The sequence below is a fragment of the Camelina sativa genome, chromosome 15 (genome assembly GCF_030686135.1).
Source record: "Camelina sativa cultivar CO46 ecotype springtype chromosome 15, ASM3068613v1".
Taxonomy (NCBI): Eukaryota; Viridiplantae; Streptophyta; class Magnoliopsida; order Brassicales; family Brassicaceae; genus Camelina; species Camelina sativa.
The window spans coordinates 15,607,255-15,629,657 of record NC_141894.1 but is presented as its reverse complement, the minus strand read 5'-3'; the positions used below and the strand labels follow the sequence as shown (position 1 = coordinate 15,629,657).

The window sequence follows — 22,403 nt, the reverse complement described above, 5'->3', positions numbered from 1 at the left end:
GAGACTGAGGAAGAGTTGAGTTCCATCGCTAGCTTGTGCGTAAAGAAACACCAATCCATCGGTACAAGCTAAGACTAGTAGTTTCCTGATTGTGGTTTCGACAAAAAAAAAAAATCACTAATGATCCAGGAGAAGAAGCAAGTTCCAATGTTTTGCATGCATGATGACCAACAATTTCAAGTGTCAGTTTGTGAGGTCTGGTTTGAATGATTGACCGTGAGACTGAGGAAGAGTTGCGTGAGATGAATTGGTCTCGGAAGTAGTCCGAATCGATCAGAAGTTTCCATTCTTTCTGCACTGATCTGCATCTTGCGATGCTTTTTAATGAAAGTCGCACCAACACTTCAAATTTCACCTCTGGAATATCTTATTATATAAAGCTTGGTTCTCAAAGTTAGTAACTCATAACAAGTGTTAGTTTTAACGATCAGAGATTAAAGTCAAAAACTCACCAGATCGAATCACATATCAAAGTTAGTAACTCATCAGATCGTCACACGTGTTAATTTTAACGATCAGAATTCACAATTTTCAAGTTTGGTAAAACGATGCATAAAACAATTGTAATCTTATTAAATTAAAAAAGAACTTTGTTAATCCTAAAAAGAAAAGGATTTTAAATACACCCATTTGTAAGCAAAGAGATGATGACATATGTTTCACCAAACAAAATAATTTCGACTATCTTTGTTTTTCTGGATAAAATTTTCTTCTTTGTTTTTTATAACATTTTGTTTGACACATCATTGTTCTTGAATAAGTCTCGAAGGTAATTTGTTTATTGTCTAATCGAAGCAACTATATAAAAAGAACCCTAGATATTACCACGTGTTTTCGTCATCGTTTATTTTAATTTTCTTTCGTTTCTCAAATTTTTAATGCATACTACGCAATCTTTGACTTTTGAAGTGTTAACAAAGTTTCTTATGCATAATAACTAAGGTTTTTGGGATTAAAAAATTTCTCACGGTGTTATTATTATTTCTATTAATTTGCAGGACATGTAGCATAAAAAAATATGAATACATAAATGCAAGATAACAACATAGATTATATAAAACTAGATCAACGAAATAGAAAACATTCTTATCGTCGAACGATAGTACGTCATACAAGAAAGTGTGAAGCAATAAATTTTTTTTTTTAAATAAGCTCATTGGAATAAATTTTCTCATAAAATAGAAAAATGATTAAGGAAAATATACAGAAATTTATTAATTCTAAAAAATGTAAATACTCACTTCTATAGAAACATAGATTATCTCATATTATTCATCTAACAGAATAATTTATTCAAAAATATTGGTTTCAACTTTGTTCTATTGGTCAAACTTTTTTAATGAGAAGACAAATTTTCCTTACTTTCTACTTTTTCAGTTTGGAATAGGTAAGATTAACATGTTGACCCAAAAAAAAATGGAAGATTAATATATGCATCTTCTTTTTCTAATACTGTTTTTAAAATTTATTGTAGTAGTTTTAGATTGTTTTATTTAATTTATATTTTCATCTTTGAATTATTTGAGATTCATATATTACCGTGCTTATAATTTTCTATTATTTCATTAATTATGTCATATTAATTTTCTTCTAATTTCTCAACCTTGATTGGTTATTTATAGACCTTTTTTTGTGAGAACATAATTGCTACCATTAGTATAATCTCAAAAGGAGATAAAAGAGGAGAAGGTCATCAACCTAATGGTTGGATAAAATATGCTAATCAAACACAAACTTACAACAAACATAGATAGGTTGAAAAAACATAAATCATTGTTGATGGATCTATAGGAGCTTGAAGACAGAGGCTACATCATGGTGTGACAAAGAAACTTCCATGAATACATTGGCAAATTTAACATTAGTTACTATCAAAAAGTTTTGTAACGTTGGAAAATGGTCTTTAGTTTCATTGGTTGTTGAGCAAGCCACTTTGAGATAGCTAAAAGACGTGAACATGTTCTCTCCACACAGGAAGAGGGCAGAGCCAATATTCTCTCTATGGTGGAGGAGGTTGGATGCAAGGTTATCTCCCCAAAGGAGGAAGATAAGGAAGGTAGCACGCAAGGTTATCTCCCCAAGGGAGTAATTACGGCAGAGCGAAGGTTCTCTCCATGATAAAGGAGGTTGGATGCAAGGTTCTCTCCATAAGGGAAGAGGGCAGAACCGAAGTTCTCTCTATGGTTAGTCAAAAAGTGCATATTACTTCTAAATAAAAAAAATCACCAGTATGCAAAAGTAGAGAAACGCCGTCTTTAGCCTAAAAAGGTCAATCAGACCATTTGTAAAATTTGAGTAACAGTAAGATTACCGGATTCTGCTTTATGTCTTACACTATTGTGATGTAATTTATTTTTGATTCAAAATACTTTTTGAGTCAACAATTTTAGTGATTAAAGAAACTATGCAAAAGTGAAAGTAAAGAGACATATAATAGTTGGCTTAATTTGTTCATATAGATATTTTCTAGGTGGGGGTAAATAATATATTTGTAATATACAATATACTTAGGTGTAAAATATACACTTTTACTGGTAACATACCTAAAAGATTTGTATATGAATATAAATCAGTGTATTATAGCAAAACATTTTTTATAAATAATGTATTATAAATTTTAATATATTTTTATTAAATTTTATTTTATTTAGAAAACTTTAAACCCGCACATCGGACGGGTCTTTATCTAGTTCATTATATTTCTACAATTTTAACATTTTGTTGAAATATTATAATTATCTTTTATATTTTCAAATTTTTCTTTATGGAAAATTAAGCTTTATATAACAAGATATTAAGTAAAAAAATATTTGTGACTTTTTTAGATTTGGATAAACAATTTGTGGATATAAATTGACAGAATCTTATTATATAAAGTTTGGTTTCAAAGTTAGTAATCATGACAATTGTAACTATATTGATGAAATAATATCGACAAGTGTTAAAAATTTAAGAAATAATACATTTATATCTAATAAAAGAAATCAAAAAGGAAAATTATCAATATATTTTTTTATTATATGCTAAACTTAACACATCAAATTTTGTATACTTTAATCTATTTTCTGTATAAAGTTCTTTTTACTATATGTTTTTTTTTTGTCAACCATTGAGCCACAACTGGCCGGCCCATTAGCCAAATTCCTACATTCGTAGGAACCGGGACTCAATCCCGGGTGTGATGGTGCCTTCTACAAATAGACTTACCTCCTGGCACTGCACTAAGGTCACTTCACCTTTCTACTATATGTTATAACTAGAATTTGTACTCACATACGTGCATAATTTTAGTTTAAAATATTTTCTATAAATATAAATTCTTTAGCTTAAATATAAACACTAAACTTATTTGAAGATAACATATATATAAAATATAAAATATAAACACTAAACTTATTTGAAGATAACATATGTATAAAATATAAAATATAAACACTAAACTTAAAATATAAAATATTTTCACATCAAACTTTTGAGTATAAAGCTATATAAACACTAAACTTATTTTACTAATTAAGTAATATATAACATATATATTGTTGAATATAATGTCTATTTGTTATATATATTTGCGGGAGATTTTAGTTAAAAACATTTATCAATAAAAATCATTAAATATAAATATAATCATTTGAAGTTTAAAAGATAAATATATATATATATATATATATATGTTATGTTTATTTTACTAATCTATATATAGCATCTATTGTCTAGTGTTGCAATAATGTTTGAGAAATACCCTAAAATAGCACTAAACAAGTTTTATGGACAACTATAGCACACATTCCATAAATTTCCAAAAATAGCACTATTTAACACATTAAAATATTTAAAATTAATTTTTAGAATTTGATTTTTAGGTTTGGGTTCCCAATTTCATATTTAGGGTATAGTTTTGAGATGTAGGGTTTAGTATTTTGAATTTAGGATTTAATTTTGAAAGATTAATTGGTGCTATTTTTGGAATTTTAGAGATTTTGTGCTAAGTTTGGAAAAAAACTTATTTTGGTGCTATTTTTGAGAATCTCCCATAATGTTTTCTTGGCAAATCAACAATATATCACGTGGTAACAAAAAATGAGTTAAAAACGTCACTGGAAGAGTAAACAATATTATCGACAATCTTTTCACATTTTATCCCTAGAATAATTAATTCCATATTTATATCCCACGAAAACATCTTTTTAAAGATTCTAACGTTAAATGTCGATCGTTGGCTTAATGATAGAGATCATTTATACATATCGATATCCCACATTAAATGCAGATATAAAAAGTTTCACGAACATTTTTAGTGTTATGTCGCTACAACGGGGTTTTCCAAGTGCATCACCTGCCATAATATATTTCCCGACCAAATCAACAATGCTTAAATGGTAAAATGGTTAAACCCTACAATGAATATCCGTTTATTAATACAAGTTGTATATTTTTCTAAAATTTAATATGTTACTTTCACTCTTAACAGGATCCCGCGTACGTCAAATATGAGGGTAGACTGTCTTGCTCGCTCTTCGAGAACTTTAGTTTCTGAAACTCCGATTTAGACAACCTTGGAGTTATTTTCTAATTAAATGTTTGGTTGACAAAAAAAAATATAAATATATATATATATATATATATATATATAAAACAATTAAACATCGTCATTTCACTAAATCTTTAATGGTTAGCTTATTTTGTGCTACTAAAACACCTATGAATCACTGTTTCAATAGAATAGAAAGGTTCACCACTACAAAATTTATCTTATATAGTTACTAAAAATTTCGTAGCAACAAAAATTTTGTTAAAGTTTTGTTACAAATAAATTTTATAACTATATTGTCGTCATTAAAATCACCGTTATAACTAATTGTGGCAAATTTGTCACCGAAAAATATGTAGCCAACTGCTACTAATTGCTACATGTTTCTGTAACTATTAGTTACAAATTACGTCAAAAAAATCAATAACTTGTAGTTATAAAAAGTTACGAAATTTTGTGACTAATTTCCTCAGAGAAATCTTTAAAATTATTTGTCATAAATTTGTTACAAATCTATATATATAAAGTTACCTTTCCTCATTCCTGGTGCTGCCATATCAGCAACTCATTCTTTATTTTTTGGGCCTATTTTTAAACACTTACCCATTTAAGCAGTTTCTAACTGATTTGTTCATAACAAGCCCATATTAAACATAAATGTTTTACTTCTTATTTCTAATTTCTAATTTTGACAACCAAAAAAATTACAAATAATCCTTCAACTCTCACCAATATATCAAAAAGGCCCACAATATTAACAACAACATCTAGATCCATTAATAAAGACAAAAAAAAATTGCTAACAAAAACATTTAGGTTATTGTAATCTGTTATACAAATTAAAGGTGGTTTCATTAAAACACTAAAAAAAAATTACCTAAAAATAAAATTTTCTCTGAAAACTACTTAATTTTAATACATTATAATAATTAATAGTATTTAGGACAAAAAAAAAAGAGCAAAGGGTTAATTCGGAGACCATCAACAACTTCAATACAGTATATGTCTTAAATTTTAAAAGTATAGACCAACAAGTTCATAATAAGTTTAAAATAGAATTTAAATTTTTTTGAGAGCAAGCCACACAACAAAATTATTCACACAATCGATAATAAACAAAAACGCCACTAAACACAAATACTCAGAAGAGGTAACGGCAATACTACATAAAACCTCAATATAAAACACACAATTAACCAACAATAAAGACAAACCAACAATTAAGCCATAATACCAAAATATAACTCCAACGCACATCAACACTATAAAGTACATTAAAGACAAACCAACAATTAAGCCATAATACCAAAATATAACTCCAACGCGATCAACACTATAAAGTACATGAAAAGTTATGACCAAAAAAATTCAGAAGAAACATAGAAAAAAATGTACCAAGTAAAACCATACACTCTAGAAGAACTCCCAAATGACATCCTCAGAGATATAATGGCACGAATTGCTCGCGTTTCCCGCAAAAACGTAAGACATATATTGGAAGCATTACCACAACTTGCAAAGGCAGCCCGAGACAATCGAGTATACAAGAATATCAACTTAAGGCCGCAAGATATGAATCCTTTATCAACAATAAATAGAGACAAAGACCTCATGGAGAAATACCTCAGAAGTCAAAATGTGGAGGCACACTACATAAAACGAATTCAAGAATATTATCACAAAAACAACACAGATTTAGGATTGGAATATTTACGAACAGCAGTAGTATTTACCTTTACAAAATTATAATGGTATGCAGAGGTAATATTGTGGAAGGAAAACTCTAATTAGATAAGCTGGACTGGAAACAAAGCAAAGCAAAAACCGATCAATGCTAGAAAAAGACAAACAATCATTACATGGACTCAGGGTAACAAAACTACAACTCTATTACGCTACTTTGGCGGTTGTTCGATTAACCATCATGTACTGCATCAATGACATTGAATACAAATGCAATAGCTATTTCAAAATTTTCAATTATATTATAATTAATATTACAAAACTACCCAACTTAAAAAAAAAATAAAACTTCCGCGCGTAGCGCGGATAACTAGCTAGTTATCTATAGAATGTAACAAATAAAATAATTAGTGGCTAATAAGGATGAGGATAAACAAATAAAATAAATAGATAATAAAACTTCCGCGCGTAGCGCGGATAACTATCTAGTTATCTATAGAATGTAACAGCATTATTTTTTTGTTATATGATTTTAATTGAATATAATTTGTATATTGACCCCTGTTTTACAAAATTTATTTAATTAGAATTATATATGTAAAGTATTGCTTTATTATGAAGAACATTCGTTACACAAAACATATTTTACTTACATAGTTACATTACATACAATAAATAACTAATTTTTGTAACCTAAAGTTTTGGAAGAATAACACCAGCATCCTTAACAGCCTTTCTTACTTGTAGTGAATCCAGTCTTTTCAGCTTCTCATTGTGCTTCTAATACTTTTGAAAGTCGTCAACAAACTGCATAGTTTCCACACACACACATTGATTCATGATACTGGAACTAAGATTGAAAGAGTTTTGCTTACAATGGTGAATTGAGTAGGAGAACTAGAGCTGGAAAATAAAAAAAGAATCACATCAAGCAGAATATATTAGATATATATTTTGGTTAGACAAACACAAATAATGGCTCAACGTTCCATAGAACTCAGACTGAAGCTTTAGAATCAGATTCACTATAACAATCTCACTCACAGTGGACTATAATAATTGCTCCTGTCACACACCGGTCTTGATGCTTATGAGTATCGTGGCAATCCTCTTCACAAAGACACAACATTTTGATTGGATTCCTGATATGAAAACAGTTGAAAAAGGTAAGAAGTTGGAGGATAAAAGAATAAACTGACGACAATACTCGTAGTTGCATCTGTAATCAGTGTGTCAACATAGGGCAAAGGGTTAGTCCATCGCCATTGCCAGTGGTGTTTAATCTCATTAGGCTCTGAGCAAACAGATGCTAGTGGGGAAGATCTGTTCAGCCACTCAAGATCTTCATAATATGAAGTATCAACCATTAAATCGACTCTCCTAATCCCCAATTAAGTTACTCCAATCACTAACTAACTCTAGAAACCAAAACCAAGAACATAACGATGCAGAGCTTTGGCTGTGGTAATTGATCACAATGAGGAGAAAGATTCTCCACCATACCACACAAAACGAATATAAAACTCACCACAAGAAGCCACCAGCGTCCTTCATCGCTCATAATCCATGCCACAACACCAGCTGCTCCAAAAGACCATAGAGACATCCACAAAAGCATGACCACTGTGAAAGCATGTGCCACCATTATCACCTTAGGAAGTCCCCAAACTAATTTCAGCGCTTTCCGCAGAACCAGCATTGTGAAGGGAAGTCTACACATGAACAACTCAAATCATCAAGACTTGATATAAGAGATTATGAGATTGAATGTGTTTATTATTGACATGGAGAGTACAATATATACAATGACATATTCACATATAAGGGAATGAGAATATACGGACAGTAAATGAGAATAAATCATAGGAGAGATTTGTGTTAACCAAATCTTCCTTTACATATATGAACATTCCTAATATCCTCCCTCAAGATGGTGGGCCTTTAGACACACCAATCTTGTCACGTATAAGTAGGAACTGAGGTCGACCGAGGGGCTTAGTTAGACAGTCGGCTAACTTATCTTTTGTTGAGACATGTGAGACCCGAATCTTTCCCTTTTGCACAAGATCACGAATAAAATGATAAGCTATTGCCACATGCTTCATTCTTGAATGGAACACCGGATTTGCACATAAATAAGTGGCACCAATATTGTCAAAGTAAATAACCGGTGGATTGTGTTGATGGATGCCTAGTTCAGTAAGTAACGAACATACCCAAACAAGTTCAGATGCCGTGTTTGCTACCGCACGATACTCCGCTTCGGTAGAGGAGCGAGCAATACTTTTCTGCTTCTTGGAGGACCATGAGATGGGTTGAGAGCCAAGATATAGAATATAACCATTTGTGGATGCATAGTTGTCTGCATCACCTGCCCAGTCGGCGTCAGAGAAGGCATGTAATGTGAGAGGATTGGACTTGCGAAACATTATTCCATATGTTGGTGTACCGGCGAGATAACGTAGAACACGTTTAGCTGCCTGCCAGTGATCCACGGTTGGCCGATGCATGTATTGGGAGAGTTTGTTGACTGCATAAGCAATGTCGGGGGCGTGTGAAAGCCATGTATTGCAAGCTTCCCACAAGAGTCCTGTAAGCGGTCGGGTCAGAATGCAAGTCGCCATGAAGAGTGAGCTTGGGTGATGATGCCATTGGTGTGGCAACAGGTTTTGCATCCTGCATCTTCATGCGGTGAAGGAGATCAATGGTATACTTACGTTGATTGAGGTGCAAACCGGCAGATGTGCGAATGGCTTCAAGACCCAGAAAGTAAGATAGATTGCCCATGTCTTTGAGAGAAAAACGTGCTGCAAGGTTCTTGATAGTGTGTTCTACAGCAGCAGTGTTGTTGCCAGTGACAATAATGTCATCAACATACACCAATAAATAGAGAAAGAGATCACCTTGATGCAGAAAAAACAGAGCCGTATCCGAGAGAGAGTTTTGGAAACCAACGGCGAGGAGATACTGCTTTAACTCAAGGTACCATGCACGCGGAGCCTGTTTAAGGCCATAGAGAGCTTTCCGGAGACGACAAACATGTGTAGGACGATCAGGATCCACGAACCCTTCAGGCTGATACATATAAACTTCTTCATCGAGATTCCCTTGAAGGAATGCATTATTGACATCAATTTGTCGAATGCACCAGTCACGACTGACAGCAGTATCAAGAGCTATTCGAATGGTGGTGGCTTTAATTACTGGACTGAAAGTCTCGAAATAATCCACACCCGGTTGTTGTGTAAATCCTTTGGCAACAAGACGTGATTTGTATTTGTCGAGTGAGCCATCAGGTAGATACTTGAGGCAAAAAATCCATTTGCAGTCGATTATATTGGCATCCTTAGGAGGGGGAACAAGATCCCAAGTGTGATTTCGTACCTGTGCATCAAATTCTGTAGACATCGAGCCTCGCCACCATCGATTTTTGAGAGCTTGAGTTACTGTGCGTGGCTCACACAACTGTCAGCAGCGGAGACAGTGGCAGTGAGACAAAACTTCCGATTGGGTTTGATAATGTTATTCTTGGCGCGCGTTTGCATTGGATGGAGATTGTCGACGATCGGAGCCTGATTCGCCGAGGAGTGAGACGAAGAAGACGAATTGGTGGGTGTTGGTGCTGTTGGACTTGAATGGGCCGGAGAAAATTTAGTGCTTGTTGGGCCTGAATTGTTTGTTGAAGAATTTGTTGTTGTTGGGCCCGTTGGTGAAGCTGGGCTTAGAAGATTCTCGTGATTAGCATCATTGGAAGACGACGATGTAGCAGAAAGAGGAGCCGACGACGAGGGAGATGAGGATGAGTCGGAGTTCTGGGAAGTCGACGAGACCGCCGGAGTTGGAGATGGCGGTGGTGCCAAGGTCGGTGATGAGCCAGCAGGTAACGAATCCGAGTCCGAGGATGCCGATGGAGTCTCCAACGGAGCAGAGTGAGCAGTTACGAGTGGGGGCAGAGGAGTGATAGGGACGACATGGTTTGGATATATAGGCGTGGAGTCAGGAAGTGGAGTAGTGATGGGTGTGATTAGTTGCTGGTAGGGATAGGAGGTTTCATCAAATCAAACATGTCGCGAGACATACATTCTACTGGTTTTGGGGTCAAAACAGAGAAAAGCACTTTGGCTTAGAGAATATCCAAGAAAGACACAGGGTAGGGATCGTGAATCGAGTTTATGAGAGGTATAAGGTCGAAGCCAAGGAAAACACAGACAGCCAAAGACTTTTAATTTGCTGTAGTTTGGAACGAAGTTGAAAAGTATTTGGAATGGGGATTGGAGAGATAAATTTGGGGTAGGCATTCTATTGATAAGATAAATAGATGTAGCAAAGGCATATGGCCAGAAAGAGGTAGGAATTTTTGCTTTGGTGAGAAGAGTGAGACCTGTTTCGACAATGTGTCGATGACGACGTTCGGCAAGACCATTGTGTTCAGGTGTGTGGGGTGGTGAGGTAAGATGGGTGATTCCTTTGGAGGATAGAAAGTCACGGAGAGCGATGAATCCACCACCATTATCAGAGAATAGGGTCCCGATTTTTGTTTGAAATTTGTTTTCAACAAGAGCAGTATAACGAATGAAAGTTTCTTTTACTTGAGATTTGAGTTTTAGGGGATAGAGCCAGGTGTATCGAGAGTAATGATCAACTATAAGAAGGTAATACTTATAATTGTCAACAGAAGGAACATGAGACATCCAAACATCTGTGAATAAGTATTCAAGTGGGCGAGTAGAGTTGATAGAGGTTTGTGAAAAAGATAATTTGTGGCTTTTATCAATGGAACAATCACTACAAGGCAGTGGTTGTGAAAGAGAGCCAGAATGCGGTAAAGAAAAACATGAGATAATATTTTTAAGTATAGGATAAGATGGGTGGCCTAGTCTTGAGGGCCAATCGGTGATGGTGGTTTTGATGTTGTTTGTGGCTGTGGAGAAGATAGAAGCGAAAGGCAACGAGAGAGGCCACTCGTAAAGCTCATTCTTGACACTCCCTTGGAGCAACAGGGTCCCCGTGCTGAGATCCCTCACCTGAAAACATGAAAGGAAAAATTGTACCGAGACTTGATTACCATTGCATAGTTTGTAGACAGAGATGAGATTCTTTTGTATTTGAGGAACACACAGAACATTATGGAGATGCAATGGTTTGGAAGGAGAGGGTAAAAGAGTAGAACCAGTGTGGGTTATAGATAACCCGTTGCCGTTGCCAACAACCACTTCCTCGCCACCGTTGTAAGGCTGGTGCAGGGAAAGGTTTACAAGATTAGAGGCAATGTGATGAGTGGAGCCCGAGTCGAGAAGCCAAGGGTTCGCAGAGTTGGGTACGCCAGCATAGTTTGCACGAGGCATGGAAGTGTTGCCAAGTTGAGGAAATTTGCGGGCACTGTGCCCAAAGATGCCACAGATCTGGCACTTACCCTGATAGCCACGAGAAGAGGATGAATCGGGATGTGGGGAATAGGTATGCTGAGAAGGATTGGTTCCATGATGATTGTTGTTGCGGAACTGACTGCGAGGGTAGGCAGATCTGTTGTTGTTGTTGTGGGTAGAATGATGGCGAGCCAGGTTGGCAGAGATTGGAAGAGATGCAGCGGTGGCCGAAGCATGGAGTTTGACTTCATAGTTTAACAGCTTCTCATGGATTTCAGTGAGTGATGGAGACACATCACGGGCTTGAATCTGATCGATAACCTACTTGTAGTCTTCAGAGAGACCATCAACAAGGTAATCGACTTGATCTTCAATATCAATGGGCTTGCCAAGAAGCGCCAATTGATCAAAACGAGTCACAAGACCCTGAACAAACTCATCGATGGTTTTGGTGCCTTTCTTCCATTGGCGAACTTGTTGACGCAGTTGCTGGACATGACCACGGCTGGGATTTGCGTAGGTGAGCGAGAGTTTCTTCCAGATCTGAGCAGAGGTTTCCGTCGTGGAAAGGATAGGCTGAATCGAGACAGAGATGGCACCCAAGAGAGCACTGTAAATGAGTTGATCTTGACGTTGCCATAGGAGGAAGGCAGGGTTGGGTGAAACAACACCAACATCAGAAGTGATGGTGAGAGATGGTGGAATGCTGGATCCATCAAGGTATCCAGCAAGCGCATAACCATTGAGCAAGGCATGAACCTGTCGGCTCCACATGAGAAAGTTCGTCGTGGTGAGGCGAGTGACATTCGTCATATTGACGCTGAGGAGAGTAGGGTTGTCGGACACAGTGATAGATTCAGCAGCCATGGAAGAGGAGAAAAGAAAGACGAAGAGAAGAGAAAGAAAAAATTTGAGATTCTGGTTTGAAAAAATTTGAGATTCTGGTTTGCGGTATCGCTAACAGCTCTGATACCATAAGAGATTATGAGATTGAATGTGTTTATTATTGACATGGAGAGTACAATATATACACTGACATATTCACATATAAGGGAATGAGAATATACGGACAGTAAATGAGAATAAATCATAGGAGAGATTTGTGTTAATCAAATCTTCCTTTACATATATGAACATTCCTAATATGATAACTGTGATAAGTGTTACCAAGTTAACTATATTGGTTCAATAATATTTATAACCATGCACGCACCTGTCAAAAAGTGAAATAACATACAAGAACTGCAACAGAGCTCCGACGGCAAATGCACCGCCCCAGAAGAACTGTCTGCACCAGAAACATAGTACACTAACTACAGCTAGATAGGTAGTTAAGATGTGAACAGAAACTTTCATCATCTCACTGGCGTAAGAGCCAAGAAGCAATGACCAAACCCAACTAATAAAGACTCCAATCCCACCATCAACAACATAGAGAGGCCAGTAGTCCTCGGTGAGCCCTTTATGATTCTCCAAGAGACCTTGCGTGTACCTATCGATGTTTAAATTATCTGATATTCTAAACCTATTGAGTCCAAGCACCACGAGCACAAATCCCAAACAAACCATGTGGATCACAAAGATGGCTGACTAGATTACATCATGCTAGTGGCAAGACTCACGCACAATGGCTCAGTTTCCATCTCCACTCCTTCGACTCCGCTGAAGACTCTGCAAATCACAAACCAAGAAAAACATTGGTTGCTAAGTAAGTAAGTACACCGTGGATGACTCTTAGACCTACAAAAAGCTATTCTTATCAGTACAATGAAAATACATAATCTTGATCAAACTCACACAACACAAGTCGTCTCATATTCAAAAAAAAAATCAAAATTTGCTACCAACCCTTGTTTAAAGTTAGAAAAGCAAAGTAGTCAACCGCTCTTAACATGATAAATTGATAAGTAAGAAACAAATCCAAGATGTGAGTTAATCAAGATATGAGTTTGGATTTTATAGCTAGAAAATCTATTATCTAAATTTCCGTCACTAATCTGTAACTATTTCCGTCAAACTAAGTAGGTGGAGGACGAGGGAGCCGGTGCAACCAACGAGGGAGAACATACTGTGAAAAAAGGAGTTGGTTAGGACCACAACCGTTAAACGATGCGAAAAAGTAGCCACAGATGTTCTCCATGTACTCGCTACATCTGTTAAAACTCAAGACGCAACTATCCATACACTTGCTATCGTCTTCGTTTTCCTTGTGAAGACTCAACGCTAGTGTCCTCAAGTTGAACAAGACCATGCCTTTCTTGTCCATGCACCACAAGTAGATGATCTCAGAGTTCAAAGGATGCATCACCACCGGGAAATAATCAATACCTAACCAATCATTCATAGAAACCAAGCTAACTTCCCATAAGAGCTGCCACGCGTCCTCAGGACTATCAGTATACTTGACCAGCCTCCAAACCCGTAACGTGCGGTTTTCATTTTCACCGTACGCGTTGAAATACACAATCGACCCTTCCGAGGTTGTAAAGGTTCTGCTAAAACGCCGTAACACATCATGTTTTCCACTATCGGGGAAAGATATGATACGACACTCATCATCAACATTACCTCCATAGAAATCATAGGCCATAAAAGAAGAGTTGAGACTTGAAAACCAGTGAAGCATCCCATTCAAAGCAATCGACTTGCGGTGACTAAACCAGCAATGATGAAGAGGACAAGTCACATGTCGAGTTTCCCACGTCCCCGTATCAGATGAGTAAATCGCAAAACCGACGTTAGTACCACCGTGAGTCATCACCAACACAACCTTGTAACTCACAACGATACCACTCTGCATCTTGGTAACGAATCCAGTGTCCCTGAAACGCTCATGCAGCCGTAATCTCTGAAGATCTCCCAAAGAGAGAAAAGGAGGGAGAGGGACTCGAAACCACACTTGAAAGAAAGGGTTTCCAACGTAATACATAGGAGTTTCATCGGTAGCTTCTGCGTAAAGCAAGACCAATCCATCGGTGCAAGCCAAGACTAGTAGCTTCTTGATTGCTTTCTCGACAAAGAAACTCATGAAAGATCCCGGAGAACGAGCAAGTCCCCATGTTTTGCATCCATGATGACCCACGATTTCAAGTGTCAGTTTGTGAGGTTGCATCTGAATGATTGACCACGAGATTGAAGAAGATGAGTTGCGAGAGATGAAGTGATCTCGGAAGAAGTCTGAATCGATCAAATCTTTCCATTCTTTGCACACTGATCTGAATCTTGCAATGCTTTTCAACGGAAGTCGCACCAAGACAACAAACGCCACTTCAGGAATATCCATTTCTGCAAACAAACAACATATAACTAATAAATTACATAAGACCAAACAAGAAAATGCTTTTGGTATAATAAAAATCGAAACACATTGAGATTTATCGCTTCATGTGTATAATAATTAACATAACTAAACGAACAAATAACCAAAACTACAAATAAATAAAGATAATACAATATACGATATATATTTTTTCATGCGGAATAGAGATATCTATATCCAAATATATATATATAGTTTACGTTGTTTTTAGATATATTTTTTGTAATTTTGGAGATTGTTAGTTAAAATAATATTAATTAAATAAAAATATTATGTAAGATTTGAAATATGAGGATTAGTAAAATGTGTATCTTTCTATTTATAAGAGAAATTGTAGTTAAGAGCATATGGAAAATTTATTATTTAATTAGATAATAAATGCACTAATTTTTATATTAATTAAGTAAATGTAATTAATAATACTTTTTCCGGTTTTTTACTTGTCGTTTAAGGTTTTCTCAAACAAATTTAAAAAACTATATATTAAATTGTCTGTTTTATCCTTTATTAATATATCTTATAAATATTTCATTGGTCAAAACTTTAAAACAGCAGAGATAAAACTGAAATATTCACCAAACATTTTCACTGAAAACCTATAACGACAACTAAATTAAAACAGAAGTTGTATTTCATTGTTAGAGGAATCACATAAACTATATGAGAGTTATAGATATGCAATAATTACGTATTAATATATTTTCTTATATATGTAATATTTCTAAATACTATTATTAATCATTCATTGCATTACTATAAATATTATGAAAGTTACAAAAATGAGAGTTAGTAAAAAATATTGGATTGATGAGATGAAATAGAAAAGTTAATAAAAAATGTGTTTGGTTTATAAAAATACATTATTGTGAATTAATAACTAAAATTGTCTATTGTTTTAAATATATATTCAAGAGTTATATATTATAAATATAGATCTATGAATGGACATCTTAGCTAATCAAATCATGAATTTAAATATATATTCACTTCTCTCTTTAAACAGAAATATATACAGTTATCTCTTTATCAAAAAAAAATATTCAATTCTCATTTAGCTATATAGAAATTATATTATCAAAATATATAGTTTTTTTAAATGGATTGAAAATGAAATAAAATAATGTAATATCAAGATCATGTGAATTATTTATATTATAGTATGAAATAAAACAGCCAATTATTACTCGACATTATCCTATGAAACCCAAATATTATAATCTTATATCCTTAAACTATTTAATCATCAAATTATTTGTTAAGTGAAAATTTTATTATGTAAATTCAATTGAATAAATTTGTTACACTATAAATTAAAAGAAACAAAATGAAACTTGTGAAAGAAGAGAGCATCAAATGACAATCTTTTGGAGCTTTTCAAAGAAAACTTTACTTTATTATTAGATGATATAATATAGTAAGGTTTCTTTCAACTCTTGCTCTAAGAATCTGACGTCCAACATCATTATATATAAAAATTCTTTTAAAATCAAATACACATGAAATTATTTATTTTCTTTTATAAATATTTTAAAATGATTGCATAAATCATCAAAAGATGAACAATAGTAAATATAATTTACATTTGTGGAAAAAATATTCAAGACTTAGTAAGATAATATTTCTTCTAAAGTTAGGAGCTTCCCAAAAACGGATGATTCAAACAACGATACTATTGTTATCAGTGTTTGTTGTTCGTTGGAGATTGAATCGAGGATAGAATAGAAAGTAAATGTTTTAGTTTTCACAATAGTCCGAAAGAGGATGTGTTTGTATGGTAATAGGTTGTTTTTAGAAAACTTATAGAATGTTTGAGCCTTTAAGAGAGAGAAGGGATTGAAATCAAATATTAGTGATCATAAATTCGCAACTGTTTCGAAATAATAAGCTAAAAATGAGAAGTAATATAAACAAAAATGAAAATTGAGGAAAATAGTGGGTAGATATAAGGCAATGCATAAAAGGATGGTATTATTTCAAATAAAAACATAACTGATTATGTTCATAATTTATTCTGAAATTCCTAATATGAAAACTTATAAATTTTAATTCAAAAATACCATGATGTTTGAAATAATAAGTGTGAATCGAACAAAATAATTATAGAATTAGATCAAAACCATCTCACAATCTTACGTGATTTTTCAAAAAGTAAACTCAAAAATTTAATTTATATGAACAATTTTTTAAAAATTTAAACTATTTTTACTTAAATAATACCATCCCACCATCTTACTTAAATTAAACCCAAGAATTCAAACCTATAAATTTAATTTAATGTTGATATAGTTCCGAGATGAAACCAACCACACAATGATATAAGGTGACTTTAGATTCTTGGGGCTGCATATGTTTCTGATTAAAGAAGGGAGGAAGGAATGTTGTTGGTTTTTTTTTTTTGGTTTTATGGGCTTGTATTTAATTAGATCTAAACTATAGTTAATTAGGTCCAAACAAAAAAATACAGATATCAGAAATATAGTAAGCCAAGTGTCATCTCCTTAGCAAAAGTTGATAAAAACCTTCTCATATTATATAAGATTATATAAGATTGAATGCTCATTTTAGATAGTGAGAAGAGTTTCATAGATCTATATCCAAATACTGAATGCTCGCTATAATTGTAACGAACAAACGAAAAATTTGGAGTTTTACCTGATTTTTGTTGGGAAAAAAGACAAAAAGTACAAAAGAGGCTGTTATACTGGGCGGCAGCAGAAAACAAAATAGATTATGTTATTGATATTGTGGGGTTGAAAGAAAATTAGGTTACAAATATTTATAGAATTATAATCCAGAAATCATTAGGTTTATATAGGTCTAGGTATAAAAACTGTATCCGCCGAATATCCAACCCAAAACCTAAATAAAAAAATCGGGTTTAAAAACTGTAATAAACTGGAAATTAATTTTATGAAGATATATTTCTATATGAAATATAATATAAATATTTTTAAAAAAGAAAGATATATTTTTGGATATATATGTTTGTTTGACTACAAAGATATAGTATTAAAAGCTTTTAAAAACTTGTTTGACTATTAAAATTTAACTTTTCATGAGTAAGCTTTTTTATTTTAAATAAACAAATTTATTTTGTTCTTAAAGTCACTGGCTTTTCATATAATTTTGTCAAAATAAATGTTAATTCTATAAATTTTATTAATAAATATCATAATTATACAATATAAACATTTCTATTTTTATAAATATCTAAATCACATCATACATATACTATAATAGTTTAATATCAGTTCTTCAATATAAAAAGAGTGGATCTTAAACCATACAGGATTTTGTTTTGGTAAATTATATTTATCTCAAAGGGCTCGAGCATGATAAATTGTATATTACCAGACAAGAATATGACTGATACTTGGTTGCATCACAGAACAATAAAACATTCACATTTGAAATTTGATTAAAACTTAAAAAAACAGAATACACAAATCAAGAAGGCTTCGGACGGGGAAGACGGTGCAGCCAACGAGGAAGAACAAACTGTGAAATTAGTTTTATGAAGATATATTTCTATATAAAATATAATATAAATATTTTAAAGAAAGAAAGATATATTTTTGGATATATATGTTTATTTGACTACAAAGAGAGAGTATTAAAAACTTGTTTGACTATTAAAATTTAACTTTTCATGAGTAAGCTTTTTTATTTTTAAGAAACAAATTTATTTTGTTCTTAAAGTCAATGGCTTCTCATATAATTTTGTCAAAAATTAATGTTAATTCTATAAATGTTATTAATAAATTATCATAATTATACACTATAAACATGTCTACTTTTATAAATATCTAAATCACATATCATAGATATAATATTTTAAAATCAACTATTCAATATAAAAAGAGAAGATCTAAAACCATACAGGATTTTGTTTTGGTAAATTATATTTATAATTTACTTTAGTGGTGTGCAAGTATTTGTCTCAAAGGCTGGATAATGATAATTGAATATATATTACTAATACAAGATTATGATTGGTACTTGGTAATCATTTACATTTGAAATTTGATTAAAACTCAAAAACAGAATACACAAATCAAGAAGCACTACAAGAAAACAGGCCAACGACGACTGTGTAAATAGTCGCTAAATAGTCGTTAAATGAACATATACGACTATTTAGCGACTAATTACTGTTGTAGGTAAAATTTTATCGCTAATTCGTATAGTCGTTAAATAGTCCCTAAATAACGACTATTTAACGACGATATAGCGTTGTCGTTAATTTGTCGTTGCGTTGTCGTAACTTAGTAACCAAATATTGCGACAATTTGCCGACAATTTAACGATTATATTAGCATTAGTCATTTATTAGTAGCTAAATTTAGCGACTAATCTGCGACAAAGTTACGACGTATTTACATGAATAAAACTTGCAATACTTTAGTCTGAAAGTAGTCGTTTTATTCTGTGACTATTTACCCTCTATTTAACGACAATTTGCAGACTAGATGACGACTATATAGCGACTACTTTGTTTTAGAAAATAATGAAATTTACTGGTTTTTATTGTTTTGTAATCCTGATTTTAATACTGAATTAGTAAATGAAAAATCTAATGAATACACCTTCCAAAAACATAATCATAATTGTATTAAAACCTTAACATACACAAGTTCAAAATAGAGATCAAACCAAAAGCATAGAAAGGAAAAGTTTATAACACATACAAACTGAATACAAGAACTTAGTTCATGTGTTGAGAAACAAAATGCAAGGTTGTGGAGTTGATCATGGAGTTGATGATGGAAGATTGTCCTCCTCAGCTGATTGAGAGGCTATAAACTCCATGTAGGCTGGATTAGTGTGGCGCATAAACTTTGCCATCATCGTCAACTCTTGCTTTTGCTCAGCCAAAAGGAGAGCAGTCTTTTTTTCTCGAGCAGCAGCTTCAGCGTTGAGAGTCGCCTGGATTTCAGCCTGAACTTCAATATGGCGTTGGGCTTCCTTCAGTTGCTCTTGCAGTGTGAAAAAGGCTTCCGTTTGTGATGGTTGATTGCCCTTGCCCTTGCCAAGAGTATCTTTGAGGCTTCCAACACCATAAGGAGTTCCATGTGAATCCCTCTCAGTGCACTGTTTTTTGAAAAAGAAAAACAGTAAGTAAAGAGGTAAAGAGCAAAACAAATGCATGATCGAGTAGAAATGCTACTTTACCTCAAGAAAGATGGCAGTACATTCATCGGTGGTGAGCTCCCGACGGTGTGAAGTACCATCTGAAAGAGTTGAATCTGCCTCGAGCTCAACCATCTTCTCTTGCAACTTTTGCTGATAAGCTTGATGGATTTTCTATGCCTTGCCATCAACATAAGAACCATCCGGCTTTGTATGTGTTTTGAAAATAACTTCACCCATACTGACCTCTCTTCCCAACTCCTCTTCCTGCAATGTTAGAAATTAAAGAATTGTTAGTACTAGATAAAATAGAAATGTTGATAAATGAAACTAACAAAATAGAAATGATTTAGTACCAGATCATCTTGGATTTCCCTATATGACTTAGGGCCTGATAAGTGGATGTGAGGACCGAGACCATTACTGATGTGACCCAGGGATGCGGGTGCGTTTCGGACGAACGAGTCTTCTTCGGTCAAGTCAGATGTGAGTCGACTTTCCTCTGTCAAGCTTCTGGGGATCGACTCTAGGGGATAAAATAACGGAGGAAATGAGAGGAGAAGAGAAACCAACGAGTGGTTTGAAAAATCCTCGAGTTTAGCTCCGTTTTGGTCGAAGGGCTCCAAGAGGCTTCGATCGGCTACAAGAGGCTCCGGTCGGCTACGAACGGTTGCGCCTCGGAACCTCGGTGGTCTCGGATGGCTACGATGCGGATCGGTGGGGAACTCGGGAAATGACGATGGAACGTTGGCGGTCTCGAGAAGCTATGGTGGGACGGGAGTGGCTTCGAGAGTTGCGATGCGAACGGTGGGAACTTGCGAGCGGATGCGAGACGGTGCGAGGGTGGATACGAAGGGGGTCGACCGATGTGAAACTCGACTCGGCAAACTCCGGGAAAAGATGGTCGGATGGGAGGACGTCTCGGTAGGAAACTCGAACTGATCGATCCTCGAAGAAATGGTCGAATGGGACGCAGCGTACGGATGGAAGACGGATGCGACGGATAGATGGGTGGGATGATGCGATGACACACGAGAGATGGCTCGGCTCGTGATACGGTCGACTAAGAGATTACGAACCCGGTTCGTGAATCTCCTAGGGTTTCTCAAGGGCCAAGTCCCGGACTTGGCTAAGGAGAGAGGTGAGACAAGAACAAAGATTCTCTCTTTGTGAAATTTAATTCAATACTTCAAGTCTGCCTTTTACAAGGTAAGAGAAGGGGTTAAATAGTGTGAGGGTTTAGAGGGAGCCTAGGACACGCGGCTCGTTATGGTCCGCACACGTTTGCCCTTGACGCGTCTCCACAAACGGTGAACACGTCGCCCCTCTTTGTGGTTTAAACAAGGCCACACACGTCACACTATCCCAACGTTCGAAAAAGAAGGATCTAGACTAGTCCAAAACGCAACGCTTAAGGAAAAAGGTAAAAATAGGCCACGTCCTTAGGCTGGACGCGGGAACCTCGTCTTTGGCTTCAAAACGCGGCGTTGTGCGTCAAAACTCGTTGCCTCATTAAAACCCCTTCGGTAAACCCATTGGGACAAACCCGAAGTAGGAAAAAGAGTACAAGTCATGATTCTAACGACTTTAGCGTCCTCGACCTTGGGTAAGGACGAAGGCCGGTCGACCTAGCCGATGGTTGCCTTGGCTGAATCGATTCTTGGTCTTCTTAGATGAACGCTTGAAGGCGGTGCTTGATTTTGGAGTCCTGTATGAGCTCTTGTTCCGAATGGTTGCACCGGGAATGATCCTAGGATCGCCGGCTCCAAGTTGACCGACGGGTGATACGCGTGTCCGAGAGGTGCCTAGGTCCGGCTCGAGAGTTCCGGACGAATGACCGATCCCGTGATCACATCAATTACGGTCAGACATACGACACTTGAAATAGGTGGAACTCCTTTGCTGTTGTTCTTCAGTATCCCAATTAGCAACCATCACATTCCAGAGGTCACCTTCAATCCATGAAGGATTTATTCGAGCCGTCCTTGCATCGCTAAACATGCCCTTCATCCGGCGGTTATAGATGGTGTTGAAATTTTCTTGAACGGTCCCTGTTATCAATGGATCCCAGGTGTGAGTTTTCTACATAACAAAGAGAGAAGGAATTATGTCAGTGAAAACAAGCAATAAACAAAAGTATAAAACAGGTTACATTGTACTATTCTTACCGCAAACTCTATGAAGTATCTCTCTTTTCTATCGGGAGGCACACAAGACCAAGTATAATATGGACCATCGAATTTGTTTGTAAAAATCTTGGTAATCTTCCGAACAAGTTGGCCTTTTTTGTCCTGATCAAACCTCCACACACACATGTAAACAAATTGTAGTTAGTTTGATCAGTTAGACAATCAAAGTTCTTAACTAACTCAGA

The 22,403-nt window shown here is 35.0% G+C and overlaps 1 pseudogene; it reads right to left on the bottom strand.

Annotated features, from left to right (window-relative positions):
* Window positions 1–13,597: 13,597 nt before the first annotated feature.
* Window positions 13,598–14,863, bottom strand: LOC104746953 (putative F-box protein At3g23950 pseudogene; annotated as a pseudogene).
* Window positions 14,864–22,403: the final 7,540 nt, after the last annotated feature.